We start from the raw sequence: 20,540 nt of genomic DNA, 5'->3' as shown, positions 1-20,540 counted from the left end.
AGTACGAGTAAAATCTGTTAATACTATGAAAAGAAACACATAATGGACTCTGAGGACAATATTCCCACCTTCCCAGCAGTGTAAAGGGGTTTTTGGTTTTTTGGGGGGTGGGGGGTGGGGTGTGCGTGTGCGCTTTGTTTTTTAACTGCCTTCCTCTTGCCAAGATTTTATACCATAAATTGAACTACATCTCACGGGAGTATCAAACATAATACAAACAAAGTAACTGTGCTTTTGATGAGCAAACAACTTCAAAGAGCACTACATGTTTATCTTGAACACAGGGTTCCCATCAGAGCACAGACGAACGAAGTTCAATTTCCAACAGGACATCTCTCTGCCAGCGCTTAGCCACAAGCATTTATGAGAGGTGGGGGGAAGTTTTATCATCAACTCATTTTTAGAGTCATCATTTTTTCTGCGTTGCAAGTATGTTTCAGGATGCAAATGGAAGCAGAATGGATACAGCTTTCTCTTAAACAAACAATAGCTGCCTTCAGGATGAAGCCTCTCAGGAAACAGCCCGTATAGCTTGCAAAGTATGTGCCTTAACACCTGCCCGTTTTCAGGGACCCCCACTTTGCCTAGTGCTATATAAAGTGACTCAAATGTAGGTCTACATGCAAAAACAAACTTGGAGGGTTAGTTTAGAAACCAAAGCTCACTAATACACATTCAAATAAATGATATTTTGTATTTCCATCAGCCTAAAATCTACTTATTAAAATACCAATGAATTAAATCTCAATAAAAGACCCCAAAATACTATTTATATGCCTCCAGAAAAAGGAAATGTGAATTGCAAATTAAGAAAATGCTGTTCATCTAAGCAAACTCCTGTCTCTGTTCTGTGACCCATCCTTTCTGGGGTAGCAACAAGTTTCAGAAAGTTAATATAGAAGCAGCCATTCATGAAATTATCTCCAACTGTAGGCTCACAGACACAGATTGCCCTGCTCACATTATCAACTACTACTGCACAAAACAGGGATAGAAGTAAGAGCTGAGACTGTTCTCGTCCTCTGATTCAAGAGCAAAGGCTGCAGATGGGCAACGTTATTCCATTAGTGCAGTGCTGGGAAAGGTGGTAAGGGGTTTGTCCGTGACATCAAGGGCAGGGAAATGAGTACCTTGTGCAAGTGGATCTTCTCACAGGGCTTCCTATGCTTCAGTCCCAAGCAACGCTCTCTCGAAAGAGGTAGATGCAATTATCTTACGAATTCATGAGGAAGCTGAAATTTTGTAAGAAGCTGATGGCAAGGAGCTGTTTTAATTATTCTCCAACTCGCTGACTCCACCTTAATCAGAATATATTAAATAAAATGTATGGATGCTGGAGACTGGAATGCTGCAGTTCATAACTACAATTAACCACTATTAATTAATAGCTGAAAGATAAATGAGCCATGGGATCCATTTATTCCTGGGTTGAGAGTATTTAAATTCACTGTAGGCTGCCAGCCCATTTTTCACAGCACTGAATTAAAGGAAGTGTGAATCAAAGCTCACTGCTATAAGATGCAGGAGATATTTTCAGATCTGTTTGGTTATCACAATTTAAATGGTGAAAGAAGAGAAAATGATAGTATTTCCCATCCAGATAGAATGGGTCTAGGTCTCAGACTTTCCCCTCTTCTTAGGCAGTTCCGGCTCTTCAGGGTGGACAAGGAAGATGGATTTCCCTGAAGCTGTACAATGCAGGTGTTGCTCTGCTCTCTGCTTACCCAGAGCCCAGAATGCCACAGTACTGCTGGCCAACAACACAGTTTGCTCAGCATGGGAGCCACACATTCAAGTAAACATTCATGATCTTGCTTATTTCTCCTTTGTATCAAGGACATAACCTGCCTCACATGGATTCTTAGAATTCAGTCAAGACTGGTTCTGCCCTCTGATGTCTACTTATGCTCGGAAAATCCCATGCAAGGTTTGCCATAAAACACACAGGTACTTTCCACGGCTTCTCCAGAAGAGTTAAAATGTGATCTTTTTCAGAATATGTTGCAAGATAACGATGTTCTTTCCAGAACTATAAGGAAGATTGTCATTTAAGCCTCAGTAGAGCAATGATTACCACCATTATCAGCAATTGATTTGACAGCAGCCTGAGGCTTGCACAGGTTAAGGAAGTGGAGCCTAACACCCCCTCTCTTGGAAAAGCTGAGTGAGGTTGTCACGTTCCCCAGCTGCTTATGACAGAAAGGAAAGACTGCCCAGAGACTTATCTTGTGATAATCTAAAACATTTGGTTTCTATTCTACGACTCAGAAAAGCATTAAAATGAATAAATGAGACCTTACATTAATGTCATAATGTAAGTTCTGAAGTAGAGAAATGACCGAACCTTGGAAGGTGTGAAATTCAGGTCTTTTCCTACCTTTTCTGTTCAAAGGCTATCTTTCCTAATGGGGGCTCACTAAAGGCTGGAATTCACATGCTATGGAAACTCCAGAATTTCTTCATTTGATTTTCATTCCAAATTGAGAATAAAACGAAAATATTTTTTAAGGGGAAAAGGTAGAGTAGAAAGTTCCAATACAATTTCTACTAGAGAAAGTAGAACTTTGTTGTTGTTGTAAATAAAAAGCCTTTTAATATTCCCTGTTAAAACCAATTTAGATTCCGTTCAACACCGAACTGCATCTTCTTCAGACACTGTGACATCTCATAAAAGTTGGATTTCAATGTTGCGTGACCCTCATTCTCCTGTAAGGACCATGTTATACCTCCTCTACAAAAACCTTTGATTTTCAAAAACTATTTTTCACAAAAAGGCCTTCAGCAGAAAGTTCCTGAATAGTTTTCTTTCTAAACCTTCCTTCTGGAAAAGGTTCTCCAAATTCTCAAAAAAGCAGGCTCTCCTGCAAGATTTATAATACCTCCTGTTTCCTTTTGAGATCAGAAACAATAGATCTTCATGCAGTATTTTGACACTTCCAATTCTCCACTAGTAACATATATGAAATTTAAAAGAATGTATGGATAAATATTGCTAATTTTTTCTTACCTGAAAACTTTTAATCACAAGATTTAAAAGAAGATTTGAGATGGTGCTTCTTGCAGGAAAGCTCTTGTTTTGTCCCAAGTCCTTGACATCATAGGAACTTCTCAGCGTCTAAGAATTTTGTGGTGGTAAAACACGCCAACGATAAAGCCTTTAAGAAGCCAGGACATAGATTTTGCTCATACAAAAGTGACACTGGTTCCAAATAATCTTAATGTGAGTTACTAGAGAGTGATAAAAGACTTAAGTATTCCCCGATAATATGCAGATGTTATGAATTCATGCAGGATATACCCAATCTGCTCATTTGCTATTTGTATGCAATGAAAAGTGAGGACCATGCATTTAATTACTGGTGTGAATCCTCAAAAGAGTATGGCTTCATTAATGTTAGACCCACACAATAGTGCATTCTTCCCCACAGCGTGCCAAAAAAACAAAAAAAAGTACCCCTCTCCCCAATATCACAAAACCAAACAGGAATTATTTTGCCGGAGTTATTGTTCTATAAAGATAAAAATGCGGAAATGAAAAAGAAATCAGATTTCACTACTAACTCTTCAGCAGGTTCATGAGAAAACAAAAAGCCCATGGTTAAAATAATTGGGCCATAAAGCCCTTTGGCTGTGAGAAATGACTTTCTGTTTTCAGCCCTGGCCCTCCAGCAGGCGGTGCGAAAGCAAGACTTCTTCCAGGCTGAAGAATTAAATACGTGAAAATGTAGCTCTTTTTGGACCATGCTTTAATTTTTTTCTGAACACCTCTTGCACCTACAAATACTTTGGTTTAGCACATGGTCGATTTTCTGCAGATGGGTGTGGGCTGGACACACCAGAAGGGTCTCGCTACTCCAACAGCCTTTTTGTCCTGCTCTGTGCTGTAGGACTGCACGAGGAAGGCAAGGGGCACCCCTGCCAGAGGGTGGGAGGAAGGAACAGGCAATCCTGGAATTAGGGTCTGGTAGGACCCTGTACGCACCTACGGTGGGCCAGGACAGCCCCACCGTTGCGCTTAGTAGTCAAGTGGTCAAGCTTATACTCTCTGGTTGCAGTAAGGCCCCCATGCTCAGGTCTGCAGGGCAGAGGTGGGCTCTCAACAGCTCCATCCTTGCTCAGTTTGGGACCTAAGGAGTCATGTCTGTCACCACCATGTAGCCTATCTGACAGGAAGGGTTCAGCTAAAAAGACCAGGAAATACTGCCCTACTGAAGCCAAAATATCCCCATATTAGTAAAGAAGATAAAGAGCGTGGCTGATAGCGCTTCCTTGTACCTATAAATCTTAACTATCTTAGGTCAAATTCTGCCACATTTGTGGAGACAGAGACTGGAGTTGCTTTCTCAATTCCATTGCTTTTTCCAGTGAAATAAGAATACACTGATTTATAGCCTCTAACCCAACAAGAAACAGCAAATATCAGTTAATGTTTGTAGAAGCCTATTGCTGGAGCTTGTCTCTCCTCTGACTCTGAGTCAATGAAACTCCACTTCCAAGCTGCAACAAGAAGAAGAAATGTAAACTAATAGCATTACAGATCATTAACCCAGAACACAATTCTCTCCACAAAATGCACAGGCCAAGACAATGTTAAAAGGACAAAAATGAACACTCTGGTGCTCGTTTTTAACCTCATTGCCTTACCTCCAGTAGCACAACCAAATGTAATTACAGCCAGCAGCAAAAGGAAAATCAAGATCACAGGCTCAGTCCTGATTAAAATAAATAAATACTGAAAATATAAAAAGCATATGGGCACTGAAGAGCAGCATATGGATCACGTCCTGAAGTACAAGGCCTACCATATGCTTACAGAGCCTGGTTCAAAGGAAAACCTCGCTCCCTCCTCCCGATGTCTTTGGCTAGGTCATGAATCAGCTGCCTCCCAACATCTTGTGCCATTGGGCAAGTTTGCTTTTGAATAATAAAGCAAGTTTCAGCTCAGCATGGAGAGAATCCCAGGTAGAAAATGGACAGATGGCTGGTCCTACTTAAGCAGGCAGAGAATGAGATGAAGCATTCCCCTTTGCCTTCTCTCAGACCAATCCTTAGATTGTGTCCTATACCAGCTGTATGTATCTAACCCTCTTTACCTCCTGTTTCCTTAAGAAAATAGTTCTTAATTTTTTTTGACCTCCTGTGCTGACCTGCCAGCCCTGCAGGGAATGTTAATGAGCTGTTAACATTGCTTGGGATATGGCATTCAACCAGTTTGTGGAGTTCTTTAGCCTCTTCCTACCAAAGCCCCTGTTTTTTCATGCTTCACTGGCCCTAACCAACCCCATCTGCCTGTAGATGTCTAGCATATGTTATGTGCCTGGCATTGCCCTGCAGGAAATGATGCCTTGCAGCTCTTTCAGTGTCTGGCATATGATAAGGACAATTTAGATAGCAATCAAGGAACAGGATTGCTCAAGTGTGGTGCTAGAAGAGGAAGAAGACAACAGCGATGACTGGACCCAAAAGAGAGGATTTCCTGCCATACTGCAACTGCAGCAATGAAGGGAAGAGATAGACTGTCCTAGAGGAATGCAAAGCTATAATGAGGAGAACTTAAAAGAGCCAGGAAACACTAAGGTCTGCATTGCTCTATGAATTCCAAAGACATCATACACGAAATGTATTTGTAATTATCAGTTGTGTCAGTATGACCAAGGGGAACAAAGACAAAAGCTCCCTCCTCAGGGACACTTACTGTCTTCAACAGATTGGGCCAGGGAACCATGCTGGGACTTGGCTTTTTCAGCGCACAGGAGCAGTGTGTGCTCCAGGCTGGTGGTTGCTGCTGACAGCAGCACTGCTGCTAGCCAGCTGCGGGGCCATCCCATCCCCTCACCCCCAGCCGGCAGCCCCCGGGGAGATGGGGCGAGGGCTGACAAATAAGCTGACCATATGTCCAAAGAGTTTAGGGGAAGGAAGGACTCCTGTCCCAGTGACTGCACTGAGAGCCCAGACTGTCCAGTGAATGCCTCTCTTCCTCTGGCTTTTGGCATAGGGCAATATTAAGTCTAACTTTTACACCGGGCCCGCTACAGAGCATACGCTGTGGCAGACCTGGGCTGCTGGGGTCAGTCTTCCATACCAGGAATGGTTTTCCACTTCATATTACACCAGGACTGTCAAATCTGAACATTTAAAAATCAGGACTCTGGACTTAAAGGTCACAAATCTAATCTAACAGGGGGGAAAAAAATCAATTTTAAAATAATAGTCACGTGTCTCCTTTTCAAGTTTTAAATCACTATTTTTGCTCAAGTTCCTACATTTTCTCTTCCATCTGGGATGACCAGATATTCACCTAATTCTAGAATGCCAACAACTGTGGCTTTAGGAAAAATACTGAGAAAACCCAGGTAGGACTGACATTTAGCCACACGACCCTGTTTTTTTATGACTATATTAATGTTGATGTGAGAAAACTTGCATTTCCTGCCTTATGCTGTGGATTCAAATGGCTTTATATTTGCATTAACATAGGGAGGTTATTATTATTTCATTTCCTTCTTTATTTTGGAGTTGTTCTTATAAAAAAGAAAGGAAGAGATGGACAAATAAGGATAGAAATAGAAAAGCTGGAAGCCTCATACTGAATCCAGATACTGAATCATTTTTGTGTTACAAAAAAAAAGCCAAAACCCCAAACAAACAAACAAAAAACAACAACAGTTGCTCAAAACTTGGCAGAGCCATAGTTAAAACCAGGAATAAATTTTATATTTCTACATAATTCTATCACGTAGACTTTTGAATCTTGAAGGTGCATTCAGAGAGGACTAGCCTTCAAAATACAGCTCCACACTCTACACTCTCTCTACACCTACACTCCTTTCCAGTTCTGTGCTCAGCACTTAACTCTTTCTAGAGCAGAGTCTGTTTCCTTATTCATGACAAATATTTTACTACACAAGGTACTACTCAATCATGCAGAACAATACCTATTCCTCTTTACAGACAGGTTTGCCTTCCTCACATTCTCATGCACGGCTCACTAGATTGCCTTCACATACTCACCAAAGTTTTGCAAAAGAAAAAGGAAAACCGCCAAAAGAGCCAACAAAAACAAAGCATGGTAACGGAAGGTGACTTACAGCTTCAGTGCTATGGAAATTAATCCCCTAGGAAAGGTAACACTAGAGCAGAGTTAAAAGTTTTGACATAAAATGTTCACTGCTTTATCACGTTCCCCTTTGGGATTAGGTTTTCCACACACTTTAGATTGTTTCACAAAACATATTGTTCTCCTATTTATGAGACTGGCAAAGTACAAAATAGTACAAAACTGACTGATTCCTATTTATTAAGAAATAGCTGTTAGGAGAATATGCTTTAATATACTGGTATACGAAATATAACAACCTCCATGTCTTGCACAGATCAAGACTCCAGGCAGATCCTGGTTTCCAGCAACACACCATCAATTGGAAAAGTCAAGGCAGAAACTCACATAATTAACGCTGAATATGTGAATTTCAGGGGGCCTATCCTAATTCTATCCCTAACAGCAAACTAAAATACACTGAAAGCCTAGAAAATGTTGCTGGGTCTAACCACCGTTAGCTGTACAGAACAAGTTAATGTATAAGTCTCCCAGTGAAAAATCTTCACTTTCTGTCAGTGAACAAAAAAAGGAGAATCTATTAAACAAAACATTTCCATTTAATTTTCCATCAAAGTTAGATTTATATTAAAAAGTAAAAGGATTACTGAGAAAGACTTGACGAAAAGTATACACTATTAACTGTGGGTGATGAGCTCACATTTTCTTGTCTTGACTAACAGAGTCTTACAAATTTTCACACATTATCTTACCTAAGTTTAGACCAGAAAAAAACAAGTGTTCCATGTGCTTAAAGTTATTGAGTAACTTTGTTTGCATCTAAAATACGTATGTGATTGTATAAAGTTTGCTACTTGCTCCCAGTGAAAACACTGCCAAATTTAAAGGGGGGAGATATGAAGCAACAGTGAAAGCATCAAACTATGGATTTTGAGTTCTGCTTATTATTTTCAGTTCTGTTTTAGACTTCTCATATAACCTTGCAGGACCAAAATATTAACCTTGTCATAAATAAAAATCCTAACTAACCTACCAAATCGCAATAGCTAATTAAATTGACTTTCAGATCCTCAGGAGGAAGAGGGTGCAGAAATGCATTAGTATTTGTAAATTAAAGATCATGGTTTCCTAGACTGACTCCCTATGTTTAGGTCCCCGTGCACTCTGGAGGTGCGAACGCCTGCATACACCTAATGCGGCAAAAAACAGAGGTTCATGTATCAGTTTGGACACAAAAACATAAAAATCTATGCCTGTCAAGTAGAGGATTAAGAAAATAAATTCAAGCTTTGGAACAGGCTGCCCAGAGAGGTGGGGGAGTCACCATCCCTGGAGGTGTTAAAAAAACATGTAGACGTGGCACTTCAGGGCATGGTTTAGGAGGCCTGGGGGTGTTGGGTTGGTGATTGGACCTGATGATCCTAGACGTCTTTTCCAACCTCAATAATTCTATGCTTCTAAGTATGTAACTGGGTAGAAGCAGCAACAGAAGCTGGAAGATGTCCACAAGAAAACTTAGTTCAATTGGAGGATCAATTCATAACCACACCAACCTATAAAACAGAGTGGTTTTGTCAGTGAAACTACATTTTCTAGTTATCAAACAGAGGAACAGCATTCCTATATAGATTGTACTCTGATATGAACTTCAAAAGTTTGAAGTCTGCATCAAGAAACCATTGAGTAACAGCAAAAATATAGAGGAAAAATCCAAGCTCTTCCCAAAGTAAAATATCACCTTGACGAAGGAAGAAATACCCACTTTAAATAATGCTCTCTTGGAAGGCGGAAGATTTGTAAAAGACGCCAACTAATTCTCACTCAAGTTAATTTGTAGTTCAGGAGAGAGTGTGTGCGTGCACGTGCGTGTGCAGGGAGCCTAGCACGTCTCGCGTAACTCTGGTTAGGAGGAGTGACTGGGCAGGAGCCAGACCTGGATTATCTCAAACTGATAGAGAGAGTACACGTGTTTACAAGGAAGAACTAGTGCCAAACATGCAGCTCCTCGCTCCCATAAAACATAAGGTGTTTTATTTCTGCATCAGATGTTTCAAACACAATTGACTTCTATTAAGTTTCAGTGTAAAACACTTTCCTTTCCTAATGTAGCATGAACTTTAACTGTGGCCATTTCAGAGACATTATATGGATACCATATTACCAAACAAAAAGATACGCATTTGCTGTCTCTCAGAAAAATACTTTTCCCCCCCACACCCTTTCTGTCTCATCCTGTCTGGAACTTGGACCTTTTTCAGCTCTTCAGCTCTTTCTTATTTATATCTATACATATGTTGTAGGAATTTTCCAGAATATTTATTATAAATATTATGTCCTTGTTAAGCCAAAAAGAGAGTTAGCATTGTTTTGTTTTATGGGACACAAATAGAAAGGAACTGAAATAACATGCTAACGAGAAGGTATTTACTGGCTCATGGTAAGTATTTCATATATATCAAGAAAGAGAATATCCCTTCTATCATGAAGGTCAGCAAATCAAGTGTTATTTGCAGTGGGCAGTACAGTTGTGTTAAAATACTTCTGGCAGAACACTCATTGTTCTGCATTCACAGTTACCGGAATATGCATCATATTGCATTACTGATCAAAAGGCAGGACCGTATAAAGGATTTCATTTAATCAGGCGATGAGAAAGGCTGATGATTAGTTAGCTACTTCTGGCTCACAGGCTAAAACCTGATCACAGGTTTTCTAACAGCAAATTAAAGGTAAAGCCAAGGAAAAGTCAGAAATTTCAGCTGGCAAAGGTTCATGGGACTCCTTTCTTCAGTTTTGATTCATAAGCAACTTTGTGCAGCGCGAGTTCTAGGTTTGTAGCTCAAAACTTTAGAAGCAAAAGCTGAATGCCCTGTTTCATGTCAAGAAAAAAGTGCTGCACATTCCTTATGAGGGCTCCAGTGGCAGTCTCTTCAGGCTCAGGGCTGCAATTCCTGCTGAACCCTTCGGCTTACGCTTTGCAGGTTGCATTTTTTTATACAACTAACCCCATTCCCTCCTCAAGTAACCAGAGAGAATCAGCTCTATAATAAACTTCTACATGCCCCTTTCTGAAGAAAAGCAAATAGAAGGCAGAGGAGGAAGAAAAAGAAAAAAAAAACCCAACACCTTATCCTGAAAACCGTGATTCCACCTTCCATCAAGCCTGCCATCCTTTCCTTTGCAACAGATCTGCAGGGAAGTGCCACTGCCCCGCCTGAGAGTGGTGCCACAGCACGCTCGGGCTGGCTTGTGGTACACTGCTCTGGTTTCTCCAAGCTGTGCCCCTGCGTCCTGCCTGCTTCCAAGGCTTAATCTCCCAGAGGACACGGGCACATATACCCATACCAGCAACGCTTCATGCTAACATCCTACAATGCAATTATTTCTCATCCTCAGTTGCCAGAACCTTTTCAAAGATCTTCGAATCAGCCAGTTGATCCAGAACTGACCAAAAAGTTGCCTGAAGCTATTCAGCAGCAAACAAGACCTCTGGAATAATATTTACAGCCTCTTAAGAGGAAGCAAGAACTGTCAACAGTATATACGTAACACGTTTTTGCCCTCTGAACTAGGTTCTTCCAACGCAGTCCATATCATAACAGAAGAGGAAAACGATGTCTTAGGAGTCTGCACCAGCTGCAAGAGCAAACAGCAAGCGAACCCACTGCGCACAATGGATGAAGTGTGAAATTAGTTCTGTCATCTCCACACACACCACAGTGAACCAGGCCTTCCTGAGGGGTTCAGCACATCAAAATCTCCAGTTGTTTAATTTGAGATCAAGGCAAGAGCACACAGGACCCTGCCCCACTCCTCTCCGTTGGGCTAAGTGGCCAAAATGAAAATGAGGCTAAACAAATCCACCGGGAGAAGAGCTGAAGATGCATGGGGTGGAAAGAACGGACCACTTCACCTTTTGCTGCTCTTAGTGGATTCTAATTAGGAACCTGGCAGTGCCACCCCCTCAGCGGGAAGCCCACATTATTAACGCTGGCATCAAAAGCAAGCCGACTGCAATCTGCGGGAACGGCTGCCGAACTGGCACAGCCTTCCCTCCCGTTCTTGGCCGAAACACCAGAACAGATGTCTGAAGGGTTGGTGTTTCTTTTCCTGTGCCCACCCCCCCTTCGCATGACCTTATGCCAGAGATTACATGTACAAGTGCCAAGGTAAAGGTTCTTAATGGGTCAAAGAAACATATTTAAGAGGATATTTCTTTTAAACATTTCTGCTTTTAAATGGTACATCGGGGCTCTGAAGGAGCATACAGTCTTGTGGGGGGCACAGGGAAATGTATAACCATTCAGCTGTAATTATAGTAATCTGGTATAGTCAGTGCAAAAAAACAATGGCCTTTCCTCTCTTGTTATTCTGAATCATTTGTAGATGTTCATGTTTTAATCATATTTTTCCACATGAATCAATATGAGAGAGAAAACGACAGAGAGATAATTATGTGCACTGAACAAATATTCTACCTAACTGAGGTTGCGCTGGGAAGGGCTGCTTGTAATTAATGAAGTACTGCCACACACTTGTCAAGTACAACCAGCTCTTTAAGGGCAAGCCATCATTTCAAATTGTGAGCTCACTGAAATTTAACGAAATTGGAAAGAAAATAATAAAGTTTTGTGCCATCTCTCGCAGCACCAGCTTCTGAGGAGCGAGCAAAGGAGGTTCGCACATGGAATGCAGAAGTTGCCTGGTGACCGGTCCTGTTGTGAATGCAAAGCGCAGCCTTGGCTCATTCAAAGTGTGACCAAGGGGCACAATCTTCCCAAAGAGACGTGGAACTACAGGGAAGTGTTACGATTGCACGGCTGAAACACTAAATGTTTATTTCAACTCATTTCTCTCTCTCAGGAAGCCTCTCTTCCCTCACACCGAGGAAAATAAAGTAAAATCCTCAAGGTGCTGAGTGGGATTTTTAAGGATCCACATTTCAGCAGCACCTGCACGACGCTTTCTTTGGGTACAGGCCTGAGTGGAGGAAAAAACCAAACCCAACCCCCCCAAAAGAAACCCATTCCTTTTTCAAACAGATCCTAGAGTAAAACAGAGAAGCAATGCCCTGATCTCACAAACTCTGAAGCAGCGCCCGAAGGAAAGGGCTTTCCTATCCCTTCCTGTTAAATTCAACTTCCAGCATTCAAATGAATGTTATAATCACTCCGGCGCAGCAGTCATCTAGCTTCAATTATAATATACTACCAGCTCAATGTGCCAAAAGCACTTCCCTCTCTCTCTTTCCACACTAGTTCTCCTATTTCTCAGCTTTCAAATACCCCCTTGTTCTTTCTACGCATTCATTGTGCAACACAATTTATTTCTGCAACACATCATTACAGCAAGAGAAGTGTGAGAGTAGGTGGGGACAGTAGACAAGTAGAGGTGTGAATGGGTGGTAACATACTAAGTGCTACAGTGAGCCACCAGTCAACACCTTAAGGTTTCAAAAGAAAGGGGAAAGGAGGGAAAGAGAAAGAAATGGATCTTCGTGTGCTTTCTAAGTTTCATGCATATTAGGGAGCTCTTCTGCCGTGGAAGACGCTGGCTTACAGAGGCACATGCACAACGCACTTCGGTTAGCCACAAATAACAGACCGACCTGTATATGCCAATAACAGCACTCCATCATCTACCCGTTACAGTGATGCAGCCCTCTCTTCATCTCTTTCCTTTTTGCAAAGCTTCTTTCTCTACAAGAAGGAAATAGACTGGTTGGGGGGGGGAAGCCTCTGCCATTTCATGCATGCATCCAAAACAGCATTCCCAGGCACAAGATAAAGCCACTAAACTACCATAGGGAAAACACATTTTTACATTCATAGTTTTTCAAAGCTATTTTTTAACATTATTTCCCATCCAAAATGTTCAATAGCAACATTAATTTTACTGGGGAGTGGGTGAGTTATGAAGGACCTGAAATCCTCTCTTGCCAACCATTTTAAAACCATTTGGGGGGGGAATGCAGCTTAATAAAATGGCTACAGATTCAGTGAAACATTTGTACAGAAACAGTGCACCACCAACCATGGTTTCTGTGGGTGTGATGAAACCTTACTCTTAGTAACTTCACAGAGACTACAGCTTCATCCCTAAACCCTCCCAGAAACAGGAAAGGAAAACCTGTAATGGATGAGGAACACAGACAGAAGGGAAAAAAAAGAGGGGGGGGGGGAGCAGCTGAAAAGTATTCATTACCTTAAACAAATATCATCCAAGCAGCCGATGCTAGACCTAATATTTTGCCACCTTCACCCTTCATCGCTTGGCAGAGTTGGGAAACACTGCTGCTCTTGATTAGGCAGAGTCTCACATACTGTGCCCATGTTGCTCTGGCACAAGGGGCAAAACAATATGTAAAATCATAGAATCATTAAGGCTGGGAAAAATTGCTAAGATGATCAAGTCCAACCATCAACCCGACACCACCATACCTCCTAAACCATGTCCCAAAGTCCCATATCTACACATTTTTTGAGTGATAAAAAAGTTGTGAAAGAGGCCTCTAGCCGTGAATTAGGTCCTTAGTCCTGATGAAACAAACCAACCTCCTTTCTATTTCTATGGGCTGAGGCTCAGGAACATAACCTAGGAGGAAAATAATGGGAAACGAACTGTACAGTGGTGGAACATCACAGGGAAAAGACCAAACCCTTAAAATATTCTACAACTTTCATCAAAAGTACCAGCACTTGTACGCCATATTCCTTGCCAGGAACGGCTGCAGCAGGTGTAAGAGTGCCTTTGCAATAAATGGACAGTTAACAATAAAATCTATTGTGCAAGAGACACCTTAAGGAATAGCTGTAGGGCACATAAGGAGAAGGAGGGGAATAAATGGATTGGCAGCCTTTTCCTAAAGACTAACACCCCCACTCTCTAAATGAATGGTCCCATTCTTTTCAAGGGGGCCTTGGTGCCACTTAGGGGGTCATAACTCACCTCTAAGTGTTTGATTTGGAATTAAACTTGGTATTTAATATAAGATTACAACCCCAGAAGCAAATATTTTCTCCATTTCCAAATTAGGACAGAAAAATCACATGCTTGTTTTGAAACTAGGAGAGTGCAAAGCAATTGGAGTTGATGGTTTCAAATGGTCTCTGCACTAACAGCTAGTTTGTGAATCACATGTCTTCCTAAGCAATGAATCCATAAGATGGCTCAGTGACAATCCAAGCCTCGACTTGGCAATGCTGCCATTTTTTTTTCTTGGGGACAGAATTCCACTGTAAGTCCTTATTTGGATATGAGCCAAATTAATATCATATCAGCTGGATGTAATTCTGGACAGACATCGGGGACCATCCTGCAGGAACCTTTGTCTCACAGAGGGTGACCAGCACATGAAAATGCAATATAAGGACTAATATATTTTATTCTTTTTTAATGTGAAAAAAAATTTATATATTATTTATCACATAATTCAACAAAGGCCACCTCATTCTTACAAGGACATGAAAACCACTTTCAGGTGTATACTCCAAATCACATCGGCCATGATTCCCCTGTAACAACCAGCCACAAGGAAGGAGACACCAGAGGCACAAGCGTTAGCTATGAACCCCTGGAATATGAAGTACCCAGAGAACAGAAATCCCATCCCATTCTGGGATATGAAAAGCAATCTTAGAAGACACAAGAGGAACAGCCTTCTTACACGTGACAGATAAGAAAGAAACAAGGGAGAATGGATTAAATGGAGCATAATTTTTACACTCAGTTTGACAAACACACATCTCCAGTAAGATCAGGGAAAACTGCATCCAGTAGTAACTAAAAACAAGGTCTGGATTCCGTAACAGAATTATTTCCTGGGAGATTCTCTTTTATGAAAATGTCTACAGCTGTATCTATTTAGTTTTAGCCTCACTGAAGTCTATTGTCATCATTCAACTTTTATAAGTGGGTCACCCTCAAGAGACAGCACAAAATGCATTTCACGCTTCCAGAAACACAGAGGGAACCACTTTCCTCTCTTTTGCACATTAGCAGTTTAATCACTACAGAACATTTTAATTTCTTGTGTACAATTCTCTTTTCCTGCTGTAGAGACTTTCTTCCCATCCCTGTTATTCCTACGTATTGTAGAGCCACATGCTGCTTTGCTCACTGCTGTGCCTTCAACAGGTATTGTTTTTTTTTTAATGTGGGAATTCTTCCTTTCCAATTGGGCTGTCATCCAATCTTTACAGAACATACCTTACATGAGCAGGTGCTTCATATTGAGCACAGATGCCCAGAAATTCATAAGCTGATACATTTGGGTAAGAAACCTTGCCAGCTCAAGCTTCCTCATTACAGTTCAGTTCCATCCTAACTAATGCTGCAAAAATGAAGGAAGCAGGCTTTCTCATAGAGCCTCAGCACTTCTGTAGGGGCCAAAGTGGTTATGACTGAGACACACAAGAACAAAAGATAATCAAATCCAGTATATTAAAAATAAATGATAGCCAGCTCCTGTTTTGAAACAGGGATCTCCTGACAAGATTACAGATGCCATCCTTACCTAGCAGTCAGTGGCAGTCCCACAAGAGTAGCATGGATGTTTGATACACACATGCACTATAACACATTTTCAAAGTCCGATCATTAGAAAAGTATCTGTGCAAAGGAGGAAAGGAGTGCATGCGAGTGTTTGTCCCTGCAAGCTGAGCAACAGTCCATTACAAGGCAGCTTGTACACAAGCGCACACCTTTGAGTGCCAAAGATGCACTAGGCAAGTCTGGCCAAATACAACCAGAGGCAACACTGAGGCTCGTGGACGCAGCCACACCGATACACCGGCACGTTCATTCCCCAGCGAGCCAACACCACACCACCCATTTTGCAGTACAATTATTTTTTTTGGTTCTTGCAAAGAAGACAGTATTGAATTTGTGTAGTTCCAGAATTCCAGGGAACCAGTTCACACACTTTATATGTAATCTCTCCTTATACAAGTAACGCTGTGGTAATAGCAGCCCTCAGCGTTGCTGTGGAGCTCAGCAGAAGCAGGAGAGACCAGGTGGATTTGTGGATGACTTAGTAACTTTAAAAATAATATTTTTAAAAAAATCTTTCCACTGGCCAAGCCTCAGCACTGCTGGAATGTCTTATTTACTCACATAAAGAGGAGATGGTTATGGGGATGTAGCTTCTCTCAGTCACCCTCTTATTCAGTGGAGCAGAGCTAAGCACCTGAACTACATTCAATTTAAGTCTGTACAGTGGATGTTTAGTTTTGGGGTTTGTTTTCTTTTTTTTTTTTTTCCCCTCTCCCCCTCCCTTTTCCTTCTTTTCTTAATCCAAGATTCAGGCAGGAAAGCAGCACTGCTTTCCATTGAAGCCAGGGTGCTTTGGGAAACATCTCAACTGGCTTTTGAAATCTTATTTCCAGGATCTGGGAGAGCTTTCCAAAAAGCAGTGGCCCACCCACATCCAAACAGCACAGTCTGGCGGAGTCATCGCCAGCCCCAGCCTATTGCAGGACACATGTGGGTGTGGGCCTCAGTTTTGGACATTTGCTGAAAAAAAAAAAAAAATTAAAAAAAAAAAATGGAAACAGAACATCAAAGGGAACTAGCTGAAGCACTTCAGAAATTAATCATGCCTGGTGGAAAAGATGATTAGTGGCTTCTTGTGCTCTGTTTTTAAAGCTATTGATCTTGGACACAGGAAAGAGCTTTCATATTCTCCACAAGCCACAGATGGTCAAAAGGGTCCTGAGAGGAAGAGACAAAAAGCAACCGCAAGGGAACTCCAAAGAGTAACAGAACTCAAGGTGTGTCCTAGAGACCCGATAATACCGCTGAGAAGGATATACTGGAAAACCAGATACAGCAGCAGCAGCAGTTTTTGCTGATTTTCCTTTCTCTCAGCTTTCTCAAACCATTGTCTAGTTTCTGCCTTTGAAACAGGTAACACCTATAAGCCAGTTTGCAACACACGGATACACCACACCAGAAACACCAAATAAAATAATTTGCCAAGACTTTGGTGCTCTTTTCAAATCTACAGCCTATAAATACATGGCTCACAAGCAGTACGGCTGTGGCAGAAATCATGAGACAAAGACAATGAAGCCTTTTATCTAAACAAACTGTTTGATGATTGAAAGTAGTGGAACATCTCTCTCCCTCTGGCCAATTTTGAGGACTTCCTGAAAACTGAATTTTCCACATAACAGACAATGACTTCAGAAAACACAAGCTATAATCCCTAAATTGCCTCCAGCGTAGTCTTGTGCAGGGTCAAGCTTTCTTCTGGGAAGCACTGTCCGTTTTCATCTCCCATGAAAACACAATTAGATGTAGGAAATAACCGCCATTTCTCTATAGTTAAGATGATACATATTCTTGTTTTTATTATAGAAAAACACATATCTTTTAATGAACTTGCCTAGGAAACTTGAAATTATGTATGGTAATAAAATCACAAAGCAGAGAGGACAAAATTTCTCACTCCGGAGGTGGTTACTCACAACAAATCTCTCTACTCTGAAGCGGGACTTACTGAGCTCCCCATCGTGGCAGGGGTAGGTGGCTTCAGGCTGCTCAGAGGTCCTGCTCTGCACACCACTGGGAAATCCAGGCACTGGCCAATCTTCACCCTGAAATATAGGAAAGCTTTTGTTTTAATACCTGTGTATTGGCATAATCATACTGGCCAAAATGAAAATGCAGGTCATTACGTTTGTCTGTCTGCCATTTCCCTTAAATTACCTTACTTTATGCACCCAGTTCCCTCGCGGCAATTAGCAACAACTGTAATGGCACAATTACAAGGATGGAGCAGCAGAGGAACAAATAGCAGGTGCATGAGTGAGGAGGGAAAATGGGGGGTGTTTAAGTTGCCAAATGTTCCCTCAGCTACGTCTTTAGGAAGGACGGTAGAGGCTCCAAAATGCCTTCCTAGAAAATAAAGCATATTTAAACTCCAAGCAAGGAACTGTTCCTCTGATCAAAACCCTCTTTCTGAAATAGATTCAAATAGATGAGGCAGCATGGGAACTCTTGATAACTACATTAACATTTTGACATTTCTTTGCACAGTCATGGGAACTACATTATTAGCAAGGATCTAACAGCCTTATGCTCTGCTGTGGAACAGTGTATCGGGAGAGTGGAAAGAAAAAAAACATATCACAGTAAACTCTTTCCTACCCTTCTGACAATAGCTTTCTTCCCACAAGAAATATAAACCAATACTCATACCGTCCAATCAGAATATATCCCCACAGAAGGAACCGTTCGAGAAAAACCAAAATTCAGGTAGTACTGGTTTTTTTTTTTAATGTAAATGAGCAAATTTTAAGACAAGCATTTGTGTTTCATCCTACTGGTTGTTTCAGAGGCTCTTTTTCCTACTTCCATGGCTAAGGAAGATGAGCAAAAGAAATCGATAGTCAGAACACATTACCTGCAATATTTTTTAGTTGTTTGTGAGCAGACAGAGATGGGAAAGGGATAATGGAGAAATAGGAAGGTAAGAGTTCCAGGCACCTCACAGCACAGAACAAGTACACTGAAATACAGGGTACCACAGCGCAAGGTGGCCTAAAGTCCCATCTGGGGAACAGCGTGGAATTTTCCTGCAATGCATCCAAGGTGCTCAGAGAAACCGGGCTGCAGCAAGCATAACGCAAGTCCCTAATCACAACATGCATGATTGAAAAAGCATCAAGCATCTACTTCCGTTACCAAGCAGAGCTGTGAAAAATGTTTCTCATCATAAAATAAAATGAGTAAACTTCAGCTGCTTTACTAGCTCTGTAAAAATGTGATAATGTAGGTACACAAAAAAAAAAAAATTGCTGTAGGAATTTTCACAGGCACAGTAGTGCTGTCTAGAGGTGAGAGCACAGAAGCTGGGAGACTCAGAGTCTATTCCTGGTACTGTCATCAGCTCGCGGCAGCACACGGAGCAAGTGCCTTAACATCTCTAAGGCTCATGTTACTCATCTGTCACACAGGTATTGTAATCACAGGCAGCGACATCACCGGGGTACCGTGTGACTCGCGTAATGACTGCCTGCAGGGTGCTTTTGAGACCTTTACATAAAAGTACCACAGAGGTTGTAATAGGTATTATTATTTATCATTATTCAAGGGCAGATCCTGAACAGACATATAAGTTAAATACCTTATCAAGGATTTGCTGTTGTTGTTGTTTCCTTAAGATTTGCAGTGTTTTAGGGTTTAAAAACTTTTTATTAAGAAATTATTACTGCTTCTACTAACACAAAGGCATCTAAATTTTCTTTTAGATGGCAAAGTCAGTCCCACTAGCACAACGTTTACTAATTTTATACTACTTTCAATGATCTAGGATTATTTTAAACTGATTATTGCGCTGTATACCTTTTTCCATGGGCTAGGGAATGCTTAGGAGAGTGCCTGCTTCTCTGCTTCCAAAACATTTCCTCATCATGGCATCCTTTCATATTCTACACTTCTATGAAAGACAGAAAACATCAGCAAATCATCTCACAATGTTTTCCACACAAAATGCAAACTAGCAATTCCATAAACCAGTTTCCCCTAAGTAGGGAATAGCATGGTAACACATACCCATCTGATCCGAGATCATGCCAGACATTTCTACTACAGCTGACATTTCCTTTCCTTCCTGTTTGATACAAGACCAATCTGCTTGGACCAATTTTCTGCAATTCCTGTTCAATGCACTCTTTATAGCACCCCGGTTTCACTTGGTATGAAACTATGTAAATTGCTGTTATTTACACATTAGTTACAGAGTTTACTTTTTTTTTCTTTTAATTTAAACCACTCTGGTGTTACCTTCTGCATTTATTCTAGTCCAGAGTTAATGAGAGCCCCAGTCCTGCTATCAGATCCTCTGTGTTAAGGTGTTATTTCAGGTCAGTGTGGCTTCAAAGGAGGTCAAGCAGGGTGATCCAGTCGCCTGGTCAGAGCAAAGTTCTCATCACGTGCTGGTATGGGACAAATGAGTAACTCCCAGGAGAGAAGCAGCACCCAGTGAGCACTCCAGCCTCTTAATTTTCCTTGATCAGAGCACTTTTGGTAAAGTATCTCTCAGTGAAGGCTTGAGACAATTAATTAAGAAGCACCCTGGAGTGTGAAAAACAGAGTATTACTGTCATTTGAAGTAGATCTTTATTAACCTCTCAAAATTCCATTAGGAAAGGTTACATAAACCGGGTTCTATTATATTATACATCTTTGGTTTGGGTCTTTCTTCTACAGGGGTATAAAACTTAAATGCAGAGGGACCTTTTTGCCATTTTTTAAACTTAGCTGTTAAATATCACTTTACTAATAACTTACCCCATTTTGCCATCTGAGTGAGCACTTCAAAAGGATTAGATAAGCTGTAGTGTAGGAATCAAAGAAGAAATATCGGGTCATTTTCCACAAAATACTAATTTGATCTTGAAGCCTAGTGGCACTACCAACCTGAAGGCAATAGATGTTATAGAGTTTGATGTTTAAAACATCTATTCTGAAAAAGGCA

The 20,540-nt window shown here is 41.2% G+C and overlaps 1 long non-coding RNA gene across 2 annotated transcripts in view; it reads right to left on the bottom strand.

Annotated features, from left to right (window-relative positions):
* Nucleotides 1-20,540, bottom strand: part of LOC142064048 (uncharacterized) — a 294,357-nt gene that overhangs the window by 41,221 nt on the left and 232,596 nt on the right. For both annotated transcript variants that reach the window (XR_012662963.1, XR_012662964.1), the window contains one exon: nucleotides 17,527-17,655. This is a non-coding gene — a long non-coding RNA (uncharacterized LOC142064048). The remainder of the gene's footprint in view (nucleotides 1-17,526; nucleotides 17,656-20,540) is intronic.

This window comes from Phalacrocorax aristotelis, chromosome 13 (assembly GCF_949628215.1).
Source record: "Phalacrocorax aristotelis chromosome 13, bGulAri2.1, whole genome shotgun sequence".
Taxonomy (NCBI): Eukaryota; Metazoa; Chordata; class Aves; order Suliformes; family Phalacrocoracidae; genus Phalacrocorax; species Phalacrocorax aristotelis.
The sequence above is the reverse complement of the archived record's forward strand: the minus strand, read 5'-3'. Positions and strand labels throughout refer to the sequence as shown.